This window comes from Microtus oregoni, unplaced genomic scaffold (assembly GCF_018167655.1).
Source record: "Microtus oregoni isolate MIOR12 unplaced genomic scaffold, Mior012 000002F_ref0000024, whole genome shotgun sequence".
In the NCBI taxonomy this organism is placed as follows: Eukaryota; Metazoa; Chordata; class Mammalia; order Rodentia; family Cricetidae; genus Microtus; species Microtus oregoni.
Genome location: NW_024543061.1, coordinates 89,337,501 through 89,359,605, shown reverse-complemented (window position 1 = coordinate 89,359,605; position 22,105 = coordinate 89,337,501). Strand labels below are relative to the sequence as shown.

Sequence of the window (22,105 nt, the reverse complement as noted above, 5' to 3'; positions counted from 1 at the left end):
CCAAGTATAAATAATCTAAATTCAAAAATGAGTAAGAAAATTTCTGGACTCCAGTAATCAATAAATCCAAGAAAAACTTGACTTGTGTTGGTACTTTTCACAAAATCATTACATTAAAATCTGTGTATCACTGACATTTTTAGCTAAAAGGTTATATTACTAAGAGGCAATGATTTGACTATATCCTATCTTTATGAGTTTGTGGTTTTGTAGGGTGGAGGGGGTAGTTCTCTCATTGAATCTGCAGCTTATGGATTTGGCTAGGCTGGTTGATCAATTAGTGCCAGAGACCAATCTACCTGTCTCTACCCCTCTCTCATCCTGAGGCTAATATTAAAGACACACATAAGCATGACTTGTTCCAGGGACCAAAATTCAGATTCTCATGTTTGCATGACAGATTCTTTATCAACTGAGCCATTTCCAAAGCCCTACTTTAAACCTTTAAAAGCCAGCAAAGAAAAGAATAAAATCAATCATTTGAGACAGACTTTTCATTTTCATCTTATACCTTTTAGACAATAACACATTAAACCACAAAAATCTAAACAAGATCAATAGATGATTAAAGAGATTGTGTGTGAAAGAGGAACATACAGCTACAGTAGAGAAATATCACAGGGTTGCAGGGATACTAAAAAGCCCTTTAATGACTATTAACTATGGTATACTATGAATCTTTTCTAGTTGACTAGTTATACAAGTTGAAATCCTAGGTCACCTTAAATAGTCTAGCTAAAAATGCTATGTGGCCATAATTTCATTATATAATTGAAAACTAAAGAATGAACAGGCCTTCCATGGGCATCACAACTATACATAATTTGGACCATGCTCACATAGGAGCTCAGACTGTTCTTGTAGCCTCTACCAAACTCATTCTGAACTCAGAAGGGACCATAAATCCAGAATTAGTATGTAAAAAGGTCCATTATTCATCATAATGGTTCAGAAGACTTTAGGTGCCTGCTGTGTTGATAAATACTAAAAAGCATTAATGAATTAGATTGTAAGCTTTTGCATACTATTTAAAATATAGTTAATTTTTAAATCATAAATATCTTGAGTAAAATAAAAATCTAACACACTGTAAGAATAGTGAATCCAGGAACACTGCTTTGTTTGTTTGTTTGTTTGTTTTGCCTATGCATCCATATATAATAAATTAGTTTATTGAAAGAGAGATTTGTCATACTTAGACTTCATTTTAACTCACTATGTCATCCATGTTGGCCTTGAACTTGAACTCTTTCCTTTTTCCCAAGTACTAGAATTATAGGCATACATCACCATACCTGGCATATATTTTAAACTTTCAAAAAAGGAATTTGTTTTAGATACTAGGAAATTGATGTATTTCTTTTTCTATTAAAATAATACCTTTTCTTTGGAATTATGCTATAAAGTACTGAAATATTGAAATATTTACATATATTTTTAGAAACATGATGAAGCTTAATTGGTAGAAAGTTTGTCTCCTATGCACAAGTCTTTGGTTTGATCCCCCGCACAGCAAAAACGAGGCATGACTCAGCATACACCTGTAATTTCGTAACTTAGGAGGTGGAGGCAGGAGGATCAGAAGTTCAAGGTCATCCTTCATGGCTTTTTAGAAATTTTGAGGCCAGCCTGGACTATATAAGACCCTAAAAAACAGAGGGGATGGAAGAGAAAATAAGAAAAAAAAACAAAAAAAAAGAAAAGAAAAATACAGTTTTTTATAATGATCCCAGATCCAATAATGGAGAAAATAACATAAATTTTCATAATGATAGCCTCAACACCACTAGAGGATCTTTTTTATGTATGTGGGCCTAGATAGACAGGGGAAATAACTGGTTATACTAGAGACTGGCTTCGTTTGGTATCAACTATGGCTTTCTCTTGATATGTTTTTTCAGATAGAAAAGGACTTCTTTGCAAGGTCCATGTTGGATATAAAATCTCAGATAAAGCCATATAGCCTAAGGGTTTGTTTCAATAAATAGTGTTACAACATGACATAAGAACAAATAGTGATGTGGGAGTCCCTCTGAATGCTATGAATGTGTTTTATTACCATTAGTTATTAAAGAAGCTGTTTCAGCCAATGGCTTAGTAGAGTAAAGCCAGGTGGGAAATCCAAACAGGGATTAAGTAGGCAGAGCCAGAGAGATGCCATGTAGCTGCTGAAGGAGAAAGACTCCAGACGCCCGCCAGAACCTTATCAGTAGGCCAAATTCACAGATTAATAGAAATGGGTTAATTTAAGATGTAAGAGTTAACTGGATATATGCATAAGTTATTGGTCAAATAGTGCTATAATTAATATAGTTTCTATGTTATTATTTGAGCCTGGGTGACCAAGAAACAAAGGAGCAGTCTCTGATTACAAAATGGCATCCAATGTGGGGACCGAATCCAAGACCCAGAGGTTAAGAGTCTCATGCTCTACTGACTGAGCCCACCACTGTGCAGAGCAACTTGAAGCACACTGCCCACAAATCCCATTCAAGTGCACAGCCTCCTGAAAGAGCTGGAGCCGTTTGTGCAACTAACACAAATCAGGAAACTTTCTTAGAGGAGCCACACAGTTTATGCTGCTACCACTAAGTCAGGAAACCTCTTAAAGGAATTGTGCCTCTGTTCTAGCACACAGAGCAAATCTGGGAAAAAAAAATATAGCTACCAAGAATCTGTGCTTAAAGCTGTTTTTATTTGTTTGTGTGTGTTTGTGTGTGTGTGTAGAATTACTTTCTAAGCTCTCTCAGGTTTTATGTGGTTGTAGTTGGCCCACGTTGGATGCCATTTGGTAGGCAGAGACTGCTCCGTTTTTTCCTGGCTGCCCAGACCAAAATAATAACACAGAAAGTATATTAATTACAACACTGTTTGGCAAATAACTCATGAATATTTCCAGTTAACTCTTACATCTTAAATTAACCCATTTCTATTAATCTGTGAATCGCTGCAAGGCTGTGGCCTACTGGTAAGTTCTGGCTGGTGGCAGGAGTCTTTCCCCTTTGGCAGCTATATGGCATCTCACTAACTCTGTTTATTTTATCTCTGTTCAGATTTCTCACCTGGCTTTACTCTGCAAAGCCATTGCCAAAATAGGTTCTTTAATAACCAATGGTAATAAAACATATTCATAGCATACAGAGGGGAATCCCACATCAAAATAGCAGACTACAAGTAACAAGTACCATCAGATTAAATTGAATAGTATAATAATAATATAACAGCATGGAAGATACTAATGGTCATTTCCCAATGAAATACAGTAGGGAATGGTATAGCTGGTCACCAGAATTTTTCTTTGCATGCAGGCCTTTGGAATGAAAGCAATGCCAAGGGCAAGTCATTGTAGTAGCAACCCCTCCACCCAACACAAAAGATACTAGAAAAACTAAAGGTCAGGAGCTATAGGTAAGCAATTAACTGCCATTTCGAATAAAGACCTGCAGGTGGTGAATACAAACAGAAAAAAGGTAGTAGTATAAAATATTCAACAGTTTCAAACTTTATTTTGACTAGTTTATTATTACTAGATAGGCCACTTCAGTAAATTTAAAACAGAATCTGTGACCTGAAACAAACTCTAAAAGTGTCTATTTGGGGCTTTGTGTCTCCTGGTTGATAGGGGTTTTTTTTTTTTTTTGTTTTGTTTTCTGTTTTGTTTTGTCTTGGTGAACAAGAGAATGGAGATAACAGGAGTTACTGCCTGAGATTTCCTGAATTTTATATATGTCACAGGATATCTATTCTTTTAGATATTGCCCCTATAGACACAATCTCATTCTAGGGACCTTGATTTTCAACACCACGTGGGTAGACTTTGGTGAATATAAGAACATCATAATCACTCATTTGCTCTCTAAACACAAAGCAATTAAGAATATTAAAAATCTATTTTCTTTCATTTTTAGTGGACAAATTTCACCTTTTTCTTTAAAGATTTAAATAAGAAAATTTCAATTTTCACGAGTTTAACAAAATTTTAATACAATTTTAAACTGTAAGTTTTAAATTGTATGGTAATACTAAATAGTATAGGTTCCTGATGTAGAGTTAATTAACATATTGGTCTCTCCAGTAATTAAGGAATTATATCCTTCTATCATAGTTAATTTCACTTAAAAAGCTCATGTTCTGAATATAGAATATTTAAGAAAATGCAAGCTCTGGACAGGGATATCTGACAGAAGTAGTAGTAAATAAAAACAAATTGAAATATGAAGAATGATAGAACCACAGTCATCAGATGTTCCATCATTGCATCATTTGTTAATTGGATTGGTTTTATAGTGAGAAATGGTTTACTCAGTATTATCCTTATCTTTTATTTAATTCTGGGGAAAAAGGAGCACTCCAAGAACTCACCTTGAAAGAGCTTGCTATACTTTCAGCCTACATATAGTGTCATTTAAAAATGACAAGATGTACTTTAAACATTTTCCAGTTGCTCCCTGCCTAAAATAATAAATACACCCTTTCCACAATTTGATGATTATACCAATTTTAAAGCAATTTTAATATTCTAAAAATCATGAAAGAATGTATCTTTTTAGCATTTATGCAATCATCAGGAATTAAGTTCCTAAAATGCACATAAGATTTAGTAACAAAAAGGTAGAAAAGGATATGTAAACATTTAATGTATATAGAAGAGCAACACTTAAACCAGAGAAAAACAGTGAAGAATCAATATGCAGCAGCAAATAACTGATCCAATAGTTCAATTTTAAAGGATAATTATATACCATCTTAATTCTTATTTTAAAAATTAAATATTAAGCCAGGCAGTGGTGATGCATCCCCATAAGCAGAGGCAGGTAAATCTCTTTGAGTTTGAGGCTAGCCTGGTCTACAAAGTGAGTTTCAGGGCAGTTAGAGCGTTACACAGAGAAACCCCGTCTTGAAAAACCACACACACACACACACACACACACACACACAAGATAGATATTCACTATCAAATGTTACAATTAATTTCATCAAAATACAGTGTATTAGTCAAAGACTAATAGATAAAATTAATATTCATAACTAACACTCCTTTCTTATAATAACTCAAACCTACAATTTTAAGACACGCTTAACAGCATTATGTCATGCTGATTATAAGTAGATTTTATTACACCCCTGCCCTTTAATGGATCAGAAATGTCCTAGAATCAAGTACAGCCCACCTAAGGGGTGTCTGGAATAATTCCCAGCTACGTATGAACATAGGCACATTACATTCTCAAATTAGTGTTATCAGTCATTCCAGACTCCAAACTTCTACAGAACAGATAACCAATTGCTTCATTAACTCAGTCAAAGATTTTGTGAATAGCAATTTATTATGTAACCTTCTTATTAACTTGGTGATTATAGGAGCATTGATCCTTTTACTTTTATTCTTTATTCCAGACATCGTCAAAAAATTAGGGTCAGCTATATGCGTTACTCAGAGAGAAATTTACACACTTCATTTTTAAATGAAAAAATAGAAATTGTTACAAGCTGCAACATTATATAGTAATTGCTCAGTCATCTTTTCACAATTGACTTATGAGAGCCAAGGGATTTACTGAAGGTTAAACTAAAAGGCAGGGTTTTTGGTATTATTGCTTTGTGAATAAAGTGGCTGGGTTTTTGCTGTACGTTTTCTCTATAGCTGATTCCTCTTCTGTTACATATTTGGGGATTAATTCGCACAGTTCAGAACTATTTCCTATGCTTTTGGGGTTTACTGATCACATTCCCCTAGCTATGTGTGAAAACAGCTTCCCACTGCCAGGCCTTCATTCATCTCTCCTAGGTAAACACAGAGATCTGCCTTCCTTTCTGCAATTCTCTTTATCAGCAGGCATTTGGTCAGTGCTTATGGTACAGTCAAAAGCATCCTACTTAAGATATTCACAGATATCTAAGAACACAGAATTACTACTTGCCCAAAGCTGCTTATTCATAGCTGCTCAGATAGACAGAAATAAGCATGCCTGGTTTTACCTCACTTATAGATAAGTAATACAATAACCCAAAACTAACCCTCCTAACTCCTACACTCACCTCAGTTTACTGATGATTTACTGCTTACATTTTACTCTCAAGGACAGCACAAAAGATAATTAACTGCAACCCAGAGAAAGACTTCCTTCCTGCTGGTGCCACAGACCCACAATGCCCACTATAAGAATGGCTAATAACAGCATACCCTGGAACTGCTCAGTTAGAGGCCTCAGTGTCCTCTTTGTTTCTACCACTTAGAGCAATAATTGTAAACTCCAGAGCTAGGCCTAAAGAAATTGCAGCATCTGGTGAATGTACTAATCAGATCAGAAAATATTAGCTTCTGCCTGTTGATGTAGGTTGCCTGGTTACCTGATATGCTCTATGCATGCAGGGAGAAAAAAAGTGGTGCACTGATTTCAAAAACAATTCATGCCCTATTCATAATTTTACTGAAAATAAACCTTTTAGTTCTTTATCTAATCACCTAAAAATGTAGCATAGTGTACTAGCTTTCCCTCTAGAATTTCCTGATGACTTAATTCCTTTCTTAACTAACTTTCTCTATTAAGGAGTTTACAGGACATGCACTAAGCCACTCCTACACCTACCTTTGAGCTGAGAGCCATGGATCGATCTCTCTCTCTCTCTCTCTCTCTCTCTCTCTCTCTCTCTGTGTGTGTGTGTGTGTGTGTGTGTGTGTGTGTGTGTGTGTGTGAAAATTCTTATCTGATTTTTATGGGGAAAAAGAAATCTAGTCTGTAAACTTGCTAGGGCTGGGGAATTGCTTGTTATAAGGGTATATATTACTGGGAATGTCTGTAACAGGAGGAATAAGGAAATAAGAAAAAAGAAGGATAACGACACATGGTTAGAAAGAACGTGCTGTGAGTAGATTTCTTAATCCCCAGATTTTTTGTTCCTTTTTCTTATTGTGGTGTCTTTAATCAAACCCTGAGAGGGATTCTTAAGAGCTAGACTCTTAAAGACCCCAATAGAGCTTGGTGTTTCCAGCCCTCCAGAGGCAAAGGCAGGTGGATGTCTGTAGGTTTGAAGCCAGTCTGGTATACATAGCAAGTTCTAAATAAGCCACAAAATACACTGAAAAACAAAAGTTACATTTACATTTAGAAATTCTATTAATCAAAACTACTGGAAATAAAGTTTCAAACTGTACAGAGTTGGCCGCACGGCTGGTTCAAACCAAGATGTGCTATAAATACACAGTAGACACTAAGTTTCAAAGACTGAGAAACAGAAACAGTGGAATCTCCTATTGAAATGCTATTATGACTATGGTAAATGAAATAGTCTGTTAAAGTTAAGATGAATTACATTTTTAATGTGTCTACTATAGAATATAGAAGTATACATGTTGCTAATATTGATAGCTCTATGAAGCAGAACACATCAGATGAGGGGAAAGAGAATAAGGGAATCCCACACCAGCTCAGAATAGGGTATATTAAAGTGTTCTTTATTAAAAGGGAAAACTCATGGATCACAATGAGAAAACGGGAACATATCTAGATGTGGCAAGAGGGATGAGACCGAGCAGTCGCTCCTGCAGGCTTTTTGGTATCCAAAACCCACGCCCCACCTGGTCCAGCCTTTCAGAGGCCATTGACTGAAGTAAGTTCCCCATCACCTCCTCCTTTTGTCTAAATAAGTGTTTTAAACCCAATACAAAACTATATACAATAGGAACAGCTACCAATTATAAAAATTAAAATTACAAACAGTATAAACAATATTAAGCAAGAAACATATGCTAAATGTTTCAATAATTATTCTACCCTAAGGAGTCTAAGTCTTGTATTAGAAACGGCTTGGCTAAATCATAAGAGGAAAGTAACTATGACTATCTAATCTGCAATCCCATCGAAGGCCTGAGAAGGGAGATAATATTACTTGAGTAATGGTGTGGGAAGTCCTTCTGTATATGTGTTTGTTGCTTTTATTGGTCAATGAATAAAGCTGCTTTCAGCCAATGGCTTAACAGAAAAGCCAGGTGGGAATTCCAAGCAGACATAGAGAAGTAGGCGGAGTTAGTGAGACGCCATGGAGCTGCAGCCACCAGAAGAGACAGATACTGGAACCTTGCCAGTAGGCCATGACCTCGTGGGGATGCACAGAGTAATAGAGATGAGTTGATTTAAGATGTAAGATGTGGCTCGAAATACACTTACACTATTAGCCAAACAGTATTGCAATTAACACAGATTTCTGTGTGATAATTTCGGGAGCCTGGGCAGTCAGGAAACAAATAAGTAGTCTCACCCAACAGCTCTAGTCTAAAGGTTGCACAGTCTGACAGCTATAATTTTTGTTATTTGGGAAGAGATACTCCAGTATTACACAGGAAAATAGTTAAAGCTTTCTTCAAGATTTTTTTCTCTTTGATATTTTCTTATGGTTAAAAATATACAAAAAATGAGCTGATATGAAAAGAGGGAGATATAAAAACAGCATGAATAAACACGTTTATGGTTGTATTAATGCTGCTAATATACATATACAAATATTCAAATGTGTATTTACATATGCAGATATTTATATGTAATTGATTATATATGTATAGAATGCTTCTAGAAAAACACAAAAGTTGGGTGGGTATATTTATAGCCTACATAAAGAAATAAAATTTCTTTATTTTATTTTAGAAATTTATTTATTGCCAAATAGTTTTTAAATTAATTATCTACAGTGAGCCACAGATGAAAAACACTATATTATATAACAGGAGAACAAACAATAGCTAATGAAGAATAATAAACTGATTATCTTGAGCTACTGTACACAATTAATACCCATGAAATCAACAGAGTGAGTACCTACTGCGCAACTAAGGGTACTTGTGCAATCCTGAGTTTCAGGTATTAAATGTATTCCCTGTACAGGTGCAATAGGGAGACTCAAAGACTAAAGAGGTTTGAACCCACAAGGAGCAAACAAGAGAAATCAGGCTGGGCACAAATGACAAAGCTGCTGATTTACTCCAGTAGAAGATATCAGAAAAAAAACTTCATAATGTTTACTCCTATGTTTATGATGGTAAAACTGATACATATGATACACATAGTTTACACCATTTATAAGAAAATAAAGGGATAGAAATCTTAGAATACAAAAATATTCTTTATTTACTGTCTATGTGCTGTAGGAAATCCCGCCCACTTGGGCATGACCTCTTATACTATTTATACCGATGTAAAGCACGGCTGGTTGCTGTTCTCCGTTCCAGCAGAGGATACTGATTGGTGAGTCTACGCCTAAATAAATAACCTTCTATTATCCTCAATTCTGAGCTAGTGTGGGATTCCTTTTAAGTGTCCATCTTCATCTGGCACCCAACATGGGGCTCCATGGCTTCTCTGATTTTACTTTCTTTCTCCCAGCATTCAGTTTAGTTTTCCACACCTAGCTCTACTCTGCTCTATCACAGGCCACTCTAGATTATTTATTCATTATTTAATAAGAGCAACACATATACAGAAGGACTTCCTACATTATTTCTTCTTAAAAATCATATCATAAATACTACTAGTAACTACCTGACTATTGTACCCTACTGTCCTCCTATCATGGATGTTCTTATTTTATGCATTTTTCAGATAAGGATATTCAGGCACTGATATGGCTAGGTAACTGGTTGAAAGTCTCACAGCTAATACAGGGGAAATTTTCAGTTTCCAGTGACTGAAATGTCAAGTTCAGTGAAAAGAATGTGAAATACAAAAATTGTAGAGAAAGGCTGTCCTAACAGACAAGACACTGGTTGAGACCACAATTTCCTCTTTCTCCGTAATCACAGCTATCATGAGCTATTGAAAGCTATTTGGAAGGTGACTACTTGCCTTGGCTTTGACACTTTTATCCACATGCAAGATGCTTCATCTTCAGCTTCTCTAGGGATCATATTGTATTATACATCAGTTTAATATGAAACAAGCTGGGTCATTGACAACTTCCCCATGAGGTCCCCAAGTAATAATAATCGTGTGCCAAACAATAAAAGGTATTTTGGAAAGGTATTCTTTGTAGCAAGCATGGTCTCATGAAATAAAGATTTTGCAGTTGGCTGTGGTACAAGATATGAGGGTCTGCTCATAACATCCTGTCAAAATGTATCTGCTCCTCCAGATCCAGGTGTTAACCATGATAGCACAGTTTAAGTACCTCCTATTCTCAGAGACACACCTGTATTCCAGTGATCCTTGGTTAGGAATACCAGTTCTTTTTGTGGAACACTCCGATGCTCAGTGTGCAAGTAAGAAATCCCAAGAAGGAATATCAAGGCTTACTTTTTTTACAAGACAAAGTCTGTTTGCTGAAAGTATTTTAGGTTCCGATAAGAATCAGAAGAACCCCAAGAACCCAGAAGGAGCTTAAAGTGGACCGAATCTGCCAGCCTGCCACCATGGTCTAGTGGATAACCTCAGCTGTTGGTGAAACAGAAGCCGGGATGAAGCAAAAACACCCCCAAATTCTGTCTAGTGGAAAGTGATATGAAAAGCCCTGAGTGTAATCAGGGTGTGGAATCCAGCGAATGGAAGAGCTGGAAGATCAGCCTGCTGCCCTAATGGTGATCAAGGATGATTATGGTGACAAGATCTCTAGTGGAGAGTAGCTACAAGTGCAAAGGTGGTCATTTGTCAACACAGCAAACACAAAGTAGTAAGAAACTCCTTTTGGGGCTGGAGAGATGGCTCAGAGGTTAAGACCATTGCCTGCTCTTCCAAGGGTCCTGAGTTCAATTCCCGGCAACCACATGGTGGCTCTGTAATGAGGTCTGGTGCCCTCTTCTGGCCTGCAGACATACACACAGACAGAATATTGTATACATAACAAATAAATAAAAAAAAGAAAAAAAGAAAGAAACTCCTTTTAACAACTAAGTGTCAGCTTCCCTGGCACTGCAGGTGAAGTTAGACTAATGACCCAATTTAGAAGGTCAAAGGACTCAGTGTTCTTGCTTCCTCATCCAAGTTGGATGGCTATTCTCTGGTAGGTCTCATTTCAAATCTTATTTGCATGCAGGCACATTATCTAACAAGGGCCCCAGCTGCTTCTATATAACAGAGTGGGTGAACTGTGGTGATTCAGATTCCTGGAGTCAGAGGAGCAAGAGAAAGAAGACAATAGAGCCCTGCTCCTGGTCAGCCTCAGTGCTATTGTCAGCCAGTTCAAGAAGGAAGACAGACCCATAGGAATGCTCCACACCTGAGACCTCTGCCTTGGGCAGCAACTGATCAGACTCCCTCTGCTCTAGTCTCCAGAACTTGACCTGAGGATACAGGTAGAGACAATCAAGCTGACATCAGCCTCCAAGGCTTCATGCTTTGGCTACATAGAAGAGTTCAGTCCTTCAGCTGTCTCTGACCTATAAGACCCACCAAAGACAGAAATCCTCCCACGCTACTCCCATTTGCGACTTTCCTTCTGCAGACTTTCTCTGAAGGGACTGCTGCTTGCTAGCATCTGGAGGTACTTTCGAGCTACGACACTTGCTGATAGTCTTGCCTGGCATTCCAGAGCCTGCTGAGAGCACAGAACTGTGAGGCCCATAACCTCTCTCTGCTGACATTCTACCACTAAAGGCCTCAGAATTTGACTTTCCTATCCAAAGTTTTAAAATACAATTTGAATATAAGTACACTATTTCTCACTTCCTCTCTTCCTACTCTTTTCACAGCATACCGTTCCCCACCCAAATTCATTAACTCCTCATCTTTACCCATTGTTGTTTCATATGCATACAATCAATACACAAATTCAACCTATCAAATCCTGTTAGTTTTGAATGGATGTGTAGGTTTCTAGGGCTGACCACCTGGCACTGGAAAACCTTCCAAGGGGGTTATTCCCAGAGAAGAGTAATCATCCTTCCCCCAACATTTGTTTATTATCTGTAGCTCTTCATCTAGAGATAGAGATTTGTGGGATTTCCTATCTTTACATTGGATTGTCAACTTAAGTTTACTTAGACAACTGTGGTATTCATATATGTTTGTGGGTACACTTGCCAATACATGTGTATGTGCAGAAGTTAACATTAGGTGTGTTTCTTCCACAATCATGTTTCACATTTTAGGGGAAGAGAGAAAGATACTGGTTGCTCATTGATTCTGGAGCCCTTCATTTTTGCTAGGCTGGCTGGCAGACAGTCCTCAGGATTCACCTGCCTCGTCCTTCCCTATAGCACTGAGGAATTCTATGTGCTCTGGGAATTCTAAGTTAGGTTTTCATTCTTATACTGCACGCACTTTTCTCACTAAGCCCCAAAGTTTGAAAATATTTTTACGAAGCAAATTGTTAAAAACAGTGGGCTAAATCTGAGGATATTTGATGTTCATCTAAATAGGGAAAATATAGAAATACATAGAAAAAACAAATTAATGTTTTGTCACTAAATTTGTCAATATTTAATTAGCTGTCTGCCGTTAGAATAAGAAATAGAATCTGTCAGACAATAATCTTATTTAATATTGTATATTCCAATTCAAAATCATTCTATGCTAAAAGATATTTTATAGAAGCAAAATTTCCAAAGAAATACTTTTTAAAAGAGACATTTGAAAGTATTGTACTCTCCTGCAATTTCTCATCATTAGCCCTCAAAGTGGAAAAAATATCACACGCACTATTTGTGATTCACTACAATTTAAAATCTGAATTGATTTCTAAGTATGTACTATCTTAGGATAATATGAAAAGAAATATGCTTTTCAAAATACAGTTGATAATTTTGTGGAGATCAAATCTGAAGCCTTGAAAATGATAGGCAAGTGTTCCACAGCTGTGTTATACCATGAGTGAATTAGTATTTTGAATTAACTTTCATGTTGGTAGATGCGAAACCTTAGACATGCAATGCCTAAGCCATCACATACAGGAAGAACTCTGTGCAAGCTAAAAGAAAACACAACCTAAAAAATTACAAGTTCACGTTGAGAGTATAGTTTAATGGTAGAATATGCATTTTACATGCACTAGGCTGAATTCTCTCCTCCAGAAAAAACTATGGGAAAAGACCTCAAATTTAAACAGAATACTATTTCCACTATGTCAAGAAAATGCAGGGCAGTGATATGAGTAAGAAGAATACACATAAATAGGAAAAGCTCTATAAACATGTGTGAAGGAGAACAAATTACTGAGACTGTTAGTTGAGGAAATAGGTTTAAGTAACACTCACCACGGTTGTTCCACATACAAGATAAGAGGATGAAGGGGCAGAGGCAATAAAAACAGGCACAAAGGGCTCACTAAATTTCACTTTTATATATCTCTAACACCTTTACCTTATTTTTCATTTGCAGCCAAACTTGTTTCTTTACTCAGGTGTTACACACATTCAACCTACTCATCACCCAGATGATACCCTGATTACTTTATGTAACAGTACATGATCCTATTTTTAAAACTCTTAGCTGTGGTACTGGAGAGATGACTCAGTGGTTAAGAGCACTGGTTGCTCTTCCAGAGGACCCAGATTTGATTCCTAACACCCACAAGACAGTTCACAACTGTCTGTAACTCCAGCCCTAGGCAAGTCAAAGATTTCTCTGGCTTCTATGTCATGCATATGATATATAGATATATAATTAGGCAGAACACCCACACATATAAAATAAAACTACAGGTTTAAAACCCCTAAAAATAAAAAATAAGCCTGTTAGTTGAACCCAAGGCATACAGTCTGATTACATTCATCAAGACCTCTGTTTTCTGATCCCTTCCAGTCTTTCTATCAGTTCAACTGATGACCAAGTTCTAACCAAATGCTCATGACTTTGTAAAATTGATCCACTGGTTTGGGAGGTCCTTCTGTCTATCTGTTGCTTTTATTGGATAATGAATAAAGAAACTGGCTTGGCCTGTTGATAGTACATAGCTTAGGTAGGCGGGAAAACTGGACTGAATGCTGGGAGAAGGGAGGTGGAGTTGGGGAGATGCCATGAAGCTGCCACCAGAGAGAGATGTGCTGAAACTTTGCTGGTAGGCCACAATTTTATGGTAATATACAAACTAACAGAAATGGATTGGGGCCACTTCAAGAGATAGACATGCTGAAACTTTGCTGGTAGGCCACAATTTTATGGTAATTTACAAACTAATAGAAATGGGTTGGGGCCACTTTAAAAGATAGACATGATGAAACTTTGCTGGTAGGCAAATTAAATTAAACAACTAATATGTAAGAGTTAGCCAATAAGAAGGTAGAGCTAATGGGCCAAGCAGTAATTTAATTAATACAGTTTCTGTGTGATTATTTCAGGTCTAAGCTAGCCAGGCAGCCAAGAAGAACAAGCAGCCTCGATACTACAAATTGACGGGCCAACGTGATGGACTAAATCCACATAAAACCTGAAAGAGCTTAAAAAGGAATTCTAGACACAAAAATACAGAGCTTAACACAGCTTCTTGCTGTTTGCTGACAGTGTCCTGTAGTTCCTTTAAGAGAGGTTTCCTGATTCAGCAGTAGTAAAAGAAAAAAGCCATGCTGTTTTGAAATGTCAGCTTTCTGGGTCTTGCTCCAGCGTGAACTCTGACTCTTTCAGGCAGGAGGTCCAGCTACAGAGCATTTGGATGGGGTTTGTGAGCAGACTGTTGCAGCTTGCTTAATGCTGTGTGTGTGTGCCTGAGAACGGGGCAGTGTGCATGTCTCTCAGAAGCACAAGAGGTTCCACTGTGCTGGCAGTACCATATATATCATAGTAATGGTGCAGCTTAAGTTTTAGACTGGGCGGGCAGGCAGGAAGTACCATATATAACATAGTAATGATGTAGCTTAAGTTTTAAGAGGCGCTTAGCATTTTAAAAAGTGCTCCTGGACAGTAAAGAATTACAGATATGTAATAAAGACAAATCCAGATGAGTCATAGGGTTGGACAGAGAGAAGAAAAAGAGTATAGAGAGTTGGGGGGAAAAGTAAATGATTTTTTAAAAAAAGGTAAAGTCTTTAAAGAGACAGAGTACAGATAATCATAGATTAAAACAATTAAAGAAAAATAAGCCACATAAAAATGAAAAATTTACAGAGAGTCTGTATTATGTATATTATTGTGTCTTCTTTGAATTTTTTGACTGTGAATGAGCTAAGTATATAGAGAGATTTAATTGTATGGGCTGCTAAGCTAAACAAGCATGAATATTATAAAGTTATCATGACTTCCAAATTTGGGTCTAAGGATATGTTGCTTTGGAAAAGAGGTTCTTCTCTTGTTTCCACAGAGGATGAGAATCTGTGGGTTGCTTCAAGACTGGTGTGGTTTGATGGAACAAGATCTCCCTGAAGGTTACCATGAACACCCACAAAAATTACTATGTCCAATAAACAGCAAGAAGCAGTTTGGAGAAACTAAGTTCATATTCCCAAATATTGTTTATAAATGTTTCTTTACATTTAAAGATGGATATAATATAGATATGAATAATTTTCATTGGGATGGATCTTGGTTTATTGATACAAATTTAAGGTCAATTTTGTTATGTGTATTTCTGATCTTGATTATGGTATTGACTTTGTGTAGTTCATTTTAAAATGTAGTGTATAATTAAAAAATATAGGTTAATAGATAATCATCAATAATAGTCAAGATTGTAGTCATGTTAGATTTTCTAGATGTACAGAGATGTATTTCAGATAGGAAGGTGTTCTATAAACCTTTCAAAGACTACATAATAAGGCTTTTAAAATGTTTTAATAACTTAGGACTTTTCATGACAATGAGACACATCTGCTCTTGGCAGCACCAATTACTTCAAGAGGAAGATGAGCATCAAAGAGGCTCCTTATGGATTTGGTTAGCCATTTGAGCAAGAAACTGCTATTGCCTCGACTACTTAACTGGACATACAGGACCCACAGAGAAATGACTGCTGGACTTGCCTGAAGGTGAGATAGTCCTTTGGGGTTCCTGCTTCATAAAAGACTCTACTAGACATTCTACAGGATACAAAAGAAAGTGACTGGCAAAACTACCAATATAGGTGCAACTGCCTTTGAGTTTTCCTGTTTCATGAAAAGTCTGCTGGACACTATGGGCCTGTAGGCTGAAGATGGATGCCCCAACAGTACAGAAGAACTTTGGGTGACTGTCCAGGCAGTGAAATATCTCTGTCAATTCTAGAGTTTTGGAAGTTGCTTACAATGTACTTCCTGTTTACTTAGGTAATATTATATCCTTCCGGAATCTTTTATCGAGTTGAAAAATAGTTATTATTGTAGTTTTTCTTAGTTATGATAAAAGATAATATATATAGTAACTTGCTTGATAACTGTTTTGTTATATGTAATTTTACTATCTTAAAGTTAAAACCTTCCTTTATTATTTAAACAGAAAAGGGGAAATGGTGTGGGAGGTCCTTCTGTCTATGTGTTGCTTTTATTGGATAATGAATAAAGAAACTGCCTTGGCCTTTTGATAGGGCATAACTTAGGTAGGCAGAGAAAACAGGACTAATGCTGGGAGGAAGAAGGCAGATTCATGAAGATGCCATGGAAGTGCCGCTAGAGATATACGTGATGAAACTTTGCTGATAGGCCACGACCTCATGGTGATATATAGATTAATAGAAATGGGTTAAATTAATATGTAAGAGTTAGCCAATAAGAAGCTAGAGCTAATGGGCCAGGCAGTGATTTAATTAATAGTTTCTGTGTGGTTATTTAGGGTCTAAGCCAGCAGGGCAGCCAGTAAGAACAAGCAGCTTCCATACTATAATCCCCTTTCCATTCTCATTGATCTTCTAAACTCATGCCTACTTACTGCCTAGTTTTCATTGCCCACACCTGCACTCCTACCTTCTCACTGCCAATATCTGCAACTCTACTTTCTCATTTCCCACATCTGCATCCTTCCCTTCTTGCTACTGCATCCCTAGTCTCTCCCTATGAAAGTCTAGGAACCGTATATAGACTTTTAAATATATATTGAGTCTCCTGTGAGAAAATATCCCTAATATTTCTAATTTTCTTTTTTATTAAAAAATATCTTTTTACACCATCACTATTTGTTTGTCTGTCTATCTCCCTCACTATACTTTGATTTTCATGAAGAGCAACTGTGGTGACTGTTTTAAATACTACCATATATCAAAAGCCAAGAAGAGTGCCTGACACATATCAAAGCTGGAGAGATGGCTCAGTGGTTAAGAGCATTGCCTGCTCTTCCAAAGGTCCTGAGTTCAATTCCCAGCAACCACATGGTGGCTCACAACCATCTGTAAAGAGGTCTGCCCTTCAGGCATAGAGACAGAATATTGTATACATAATAAAAAATAAACAAAAAAAATGGGCTGGAGAGATGGCTCAGCCGTTAAAGGCTGGGCTCACAACCATAAATCAAAAGCCAAGAAGAGTGCCTGACACATATCAAAGAATTTTGCGACACTTTGAAGAATGAGTAAATAAATGATTAATGAAAGAAACGTGATTTTGGCACAAGGTTAACAACATGAAAGTTTGTAACATAATAGAAAAATGGGCTAGTTGTTTGAACATAGTGAAGTGTAAAAGGCAATATTCACTGTAAAAATGTGCATATGTTAGCTACAGATCTAAAGCAGTGGTTGCATGTCTAAGGGTAATATGCTTTGGTGAGTTAATTTCTCAAATCATCAAAGTACAAAATATTACAAAACAAAAATCAGGTTTCAGAACAATACCATTCTCTCACATGCCCATAAATGCTGTTAAAGAAGCAAGAGAAAGGACAAAGAGAGGGAGGGACAGAGCAATGATGGCAATCAAAATAATGTAAAAAAGCAGCTAAGGAAAAAATTATTCTATGGAAAACACAGTATAAACACAAAACTGCTTAAAATATTAATTCAAAAACAGTGAAAAAATGCTTTTTAAGTTTGAAATTTGTTATTTATCTTGTAAAAGTACAGCAAAAGGTACTTAATACAAAGTATCTCTTGCTTGTGAAATATGTTAATTCCTTATATATTCTGGTGGGCTGGTTTTATTTAATGATTAATTGGTAAGATAGTTGCTATTATTACTATTTAGACCTAATTAGTACTTACAGCATCAATATGCAATACCTGGTAATTTATGGAGATTTACACCTGCAGTCTGATTATAAACTTCTTTCACAACAGAATCCATTTTGATTCAATCACATCTGAATTGAGAATCAGTTCTCATCTTAGCTGGTAATAGAACATGGGGTAGGAGGCAGCAAATGAGAGTGTGTGCCAGGAGATTCGTAATATCAAGAACAAGTAAGAAGCTAAGAGGCTGGAAAGAAGGAATCAGCAGTGAATACTAATGGTTGTTCTTTCAAGAGGATCTGGGTCTGGTTCTCAGCAATCATATGACATCTCACAATAGTCTGTAACTCCTATTCCAGGGGATATGGCACCCCATTCTGGCCTCTCAGACACTGAATGCATATGGTGCACTTAAATATATGCAAGCAAAACACCTATACATATAAAATATAAATAAATATTAAAAAATTAGAAAGTCAACTGCCACTATGGGATGCTATGAGACTTGAAGGACTGACTCAGTAAAGGTTGAACCAGAGACACAGGCAAGGCCAGAAATCTTCCCAAAACTTCAGGGGTGTGTGTGTGTGTGTGTGTGTGTGTGTGTGTGTGTGTGTGTGTGTAGAAATTCCTCCCAAAAGGATCAGACCCAAAACTCAAGTCCAAGTGGATCAAAGACCTCAACATAAAACCATAAAAATGAACTTGATAGAAGAGAAAGTGGTGAATAGCCTTGACAATACTGGCACAGGAAACAACATTCTGAACAGAACTCTAGTCACGCAGGCTCTAAGATCAACAAGTAATAAATGGGACCTCATGAAACTGAAAATTTCTGTAAATCAGGGACACTATCAAAAGGACAAAATGGCAGCCTTCAGAATGGGAAAATATCTTCACCAACCCCACATCTGAGAGAGGACTGATTTCCAAAATCTATAAAGAACTCGAGAAAATAGATAACAAATCAAATAATCTAATTAAAAATGTGGTACAGATCTCAACTGAGAATTCTCAACAGGGATCTCAAAGTCAAGAAGAACTTAAAGAAATGTTCAATATCCTTACCCATCAGAGGAATGCAAATCAAAATGACTCTGAGATTCCATCTCACGCCTGTCAGAATGACTAAGATTAAAAGCACAAGTGACAGCTCATGCTGGCAAGGATGTAGAATAAGAAGAACACTCTTCCATTGCTGGTGGGAATGCAAATTTGTACAGCCACTTTGGAAATCTATATGACAGTTTCTTAAAATATTGGGAATCAACCTATCTCAAAACTCAGCCATACCACTCCTGGGCATATACCCAAAGGACACTCTACCATACCACCAGGACCCCTGTTCAATCATGTTAATAGTAGCTTTATTCAGAAACTGGAAAAAACCTAGATGTCCATCAACTGAAGAACGGATAAAGAACACATGGTCCATTTGCACAAAAGAGTATTACTCAGCTGTTATAAACAATGACATCATGAAATTTGCTGGGAAATGGATGGAACTAGAAAAGATCATCCTGAGTGAAGTAACCCAGACCCAGAAAGACACACATGGCATGTACTCATTTATAGGGAATATCAGCTGTATAGTAAAGGATAATCATGCCACAATCCAAAGACCCAAAAAAGCTAAGCAACAAGGAGAGTTTAAGGGGGACACACATGAATCCTACTGTGAAGAGGAAATAGAATAGACATAACAGGTCAACAGAGGTGGGGTTGGATGTGGAGGTGGACATAGGAAAAGGAGGGATCTGTTGGGAGGAAGAGGGAGGGAAGGAGTACTGGGAAAGACAACTGGAATAAGGGGAATCTCTGGGATAAGCCAGAAACCTAGGGCAATGGCAATTCCCAGGGTGACCCTAGATAAGACTTCTAGCAATGAGGGATATAGAACCTAAACTGGCCATCTCATGTAACCAAGCAAGACTTCTAGTGGACAGATTGGGACCCCAACCCAGTCATATAACCTTTGACCTACAATTTGCCCTGCTTACAAGATATGCTATGGGAAAGGTGGCACAAAAATTAAGGTCATGGCCAACCAATGACTGATCCAGCTTGAGACCACCCCTGACACTGCCAAGAGGGCCAGAACCCAGAGACTGGACAGTCCAGAGACCTAGGATAGAACCAAACATGACTGGAAAAAATCAATGAAATGACTTCTAGTGATATTCTGTTATACTCAAAGGCTGTTGCCTAGCCTGTCACTAGAGAGGCTTCACTCAGCAACTGATGGAAATAAAGAATCCACAGCCAAACACTAGGCAGACCTCAGGGAATCCTGTGGAAGAACTGAGGGTGCCAGTGGGGCCAAGCACATCACAAGAAAATCCACAGAATCAACAAAATTGGGCTCATAGGAGCTCACAGAGACTGAATTGCCTACCAGAGAGCTTACATAAGACTGACCTAGGTCGTCTGCACATATGTTAAAGTTGTGTAGCTTGGTCTTCTTGTGGGAATCCTAACAGTGGGAACAGTGGCTGTCTCTGACTCTGTTACCTGCTTTTGGGATTCTTTCCCCTAGTGAATTGCCTTATCCAGCCTAAATAGAAGAGGAGATGCCTAGTCTTACCGCAAGGTGCCACATCTTACTTGATATGCCAGGGCTGGCTAAAATACATGGGAGGTCTTCCCTTTTCTGAAGAGAAAGGAAGAGGAGTGAATTGGGGGTGGAGGAAGAGGGGAGTTTGGGGAGTGACTTGGAGGAGAGGCGAAAGGAAGGGAAAACTGTGATGGGGCTGGAAAAAAATTAACAAAAAGGTGGGATTATATGCTGACAATCTCATAAAAATGAACCAAATTAAGTATGCTTTTATATATTTATTATAGAAAACAAAAACATTTCGTGTTCTCTATCTTAAATTTTTAAGTGAGATCTATGTCTCAATTCCTCAACCTAAGGATAAAAAAGATTAATTTCAATTTTATTGATATAATTGCATCAAGAATCCTCAATAGAAAAATAAATGTTCTTATCTGTCTATTAAAATAAAATGTTACATGTATATTTTATAAAGTGATTATCAAAAATTCTAAAATAAGGGACTTTCCCTTTAAAAATAATTAATATATATTGTTATCTGACAGAAATTTTTAGAGTATTCAATAATTTATAATAAAACTATGAATAAAGCCTAAAAATTATCTAAAACAATATTTCATGTTAACAAAATTGTGTGTATGATTAATCAATTTTTATAATAATTCCATTACTAGAATCTTTTTGAAAATATTTATGATAAGAATTTATTAAGGCTTAAACTGGTTCATTTTGGGGACATGTAGATGGCTGATTTACCATAGGTCAGGATTTGATGCCCTGCATTCACATGTCAGCTTACAGTCATCTGTAACTCTGGTAACAGGGAATCTGATCCCCTCCTCTAGTTTCAAGCCCTACATTAGGTATGCATATAGTACACGACCTATATGCAGATGAAACCCTCAACACATAAGTAAGAAATTATTAATAAATAAACAAATAAGGTGGTTGTTTAATAGTATGTAATAAAAAATTTATTCCTTGGGCAATAACACTTACTTTCTTTCCTCAATCATTATTTTAACTATAAATAAATGACTAGAAATTCAAAGTTGATCAACAAGCTGTTTTCGTGAAAGGAACTTTTAGATCTATTGATGATTCTGAATTTCACAGATTTATAGTTTTGATTATGTGTATAGTACTCATATCTAATTATTTTTTCTAGTTTTTCAAAACTAAAGATTTTAAGACAATTTAATGGTACTTTCACTCCAGTATGCTAGGGGTTTTAAAGCTGAATATTATAAAGTCTGTAAAGAATTAGAACTATTTAGAATGTGTGAAAAGTTTCATAGGGCAGATTGTATAGTAAATACTACTTTTCCAAAGCAACACTAAAATGGAGCAAAAAACATAAAGATGTTTAACTTTTAACCCATCATTTTACGAGCCCAAGACCAAAAAGATGAGAAGCTGAAAGCAAGAAACTATGTCAAGCAGCTCCCTACATATACACAAAACAATGGGTGAGCATGGAAAGAAAGACTGATGTAAAAATAATATATGAAAGAAAAATAAAATTAAAAGGAAAGAAGAGATGGCTCAGCAGTTAAGAGTTCATAC

The 22,105-nt window shown here is 36.8% G+C and overlaps 1 protein-coding gene across 4 annotated transcripts in view; it reads right to left on the bottom strand.

Moving 5' to 3' along the window:
• Bicd1 (BICD cargo adaptor 1) overlaps window positions 1-22,105 on the bottom strand; it is a 152,373-nt gene that overhangs the window by 22,701 nt on the left and 107,567 nt on the right. The gene's annotated exons all lie outside the window — the stretch shown is intronic.